Source organism: Populus euphratica, unplaced genomic scaffold, assembly GCF_000495115.2.
Source record: "Populus euphratica unplaced genomic scaffold, PopEup_1.0 scaffold14.1, whole genome shotgun sequence".
NCBI classification, from domain to species: Eukaryota; Viridiplantae; Streptophyta; class Magnoliopsida; order Malpighiales; family Salicaceae; genus Populus; species Populus euphratica.
The window spans coordinates 1,485,058-1,486,442 of record NW_011499876.1 but is presented as its reverse complement, the minus strand read 5'-3'; positions in this window follow the sequence as shown (position 1 = coordinate 1,486,442).

Sequence of the window (1,385 nt, the reverse complement as noted above, 5' to 3'; positions counted from 1 at the left end):
TAAACTGAAACTTTCACAACTTAAGGACCAAAATAAATTTTGGTCATCTTCAACCTCAAGACCATTCTGTCCAGATTTTCCAGCAAGGTTAAAATGAATTTCTTAACCCATAAAAATTAATTTAAATCAATTAACTCATAAATCCTTATTTTCAACAACATATTAATTAATCACCTAACATTAAACCCTTAATAATCATAAATCAATCTTAACAATATAAACTTTCAATCCTTATAAACCCTAATCTCTTCTTTAATCATTCTATAAACAAACCATAATCGAAAGTAATACAAAGAGAACCACTTACTTGCTACTTCTACCTTTCTTGAACCAAAAACACAAGATCAAAAACTAAATTCTTTGGTGTGAGGAGGGGAGGGTCATAGTGGCTATAAAAATTAGAAAAGAGAAAAGAAATTCTCTTGCAACTCTTCCTTAAATACCTAGGTTAACTTAGGTTGGGTTTGGGCTCACTTAGGTTTAAGTTTGGGCTAAAAGTTTGGGTCTTACATTCACATTGTAGTGTCTAGGCAGTTAAATATTTGTTGCATTGAACTTGAAATTTTTTGGAGAGATGCTAACTCTTGATGATGTTATGACAGAAGACGAAATCACTCAGGCAAGAGTAAGAGCTGGATTCAATTGTGCTACTGATGAGCCTAAATCATCTAGTAGATGATGTAAATGTAAACAAATAGATGAGTTATATTTATATATTTTGGTATTACTTGAATATTATATTGTTGAATTATTTTATATTCATTTTGCATATGTATATGTTTTTTTTTTTTTCATTTCTAGGACTACTTGTGATTATGGGATATGAGAATATGTTGAGTTTAGTTAGAATTTGTTGATTGCAGTTATTGTGGTTTTTTACAAGTTTTTTAAAGCGAGATAAAATTTTGGGTATAGTTCCTATATATAGAAAACTCTGTCTAAACTTTAATAAAATTATAAATATTTTAACTCTCTAAAATCATAAAAATAATAAAATTTTAGATTAATAAAAATTATGATTTTATAAATTTTTTTAGGCTTAAAACATGAAAATAATCCAAAACCTTATAATAGACAAAATGTTCTGATTGATTTGGTTATAATTCAACCATTTTATCAAATGCCCAGTTGTTTCTCCTTGAAAATATTGTAGTTTAGAAATACGATATTTCATTAATGTTATAGTTGTGAATTGCGACAACTAAGTTGTCGCTATTCAAAAATGCATTATGTAACAATTACGGTGTTTCTAAATTGTGATATTATTGAAATGTTTTGTTTTTAAACCACAATATCTTCAAATGATACGAATTTTTGTTGACATAAAAAAAAAAAGATCACCACCCTTTTTACCCACTTCCATGAGATATAAGGAGTTACATATA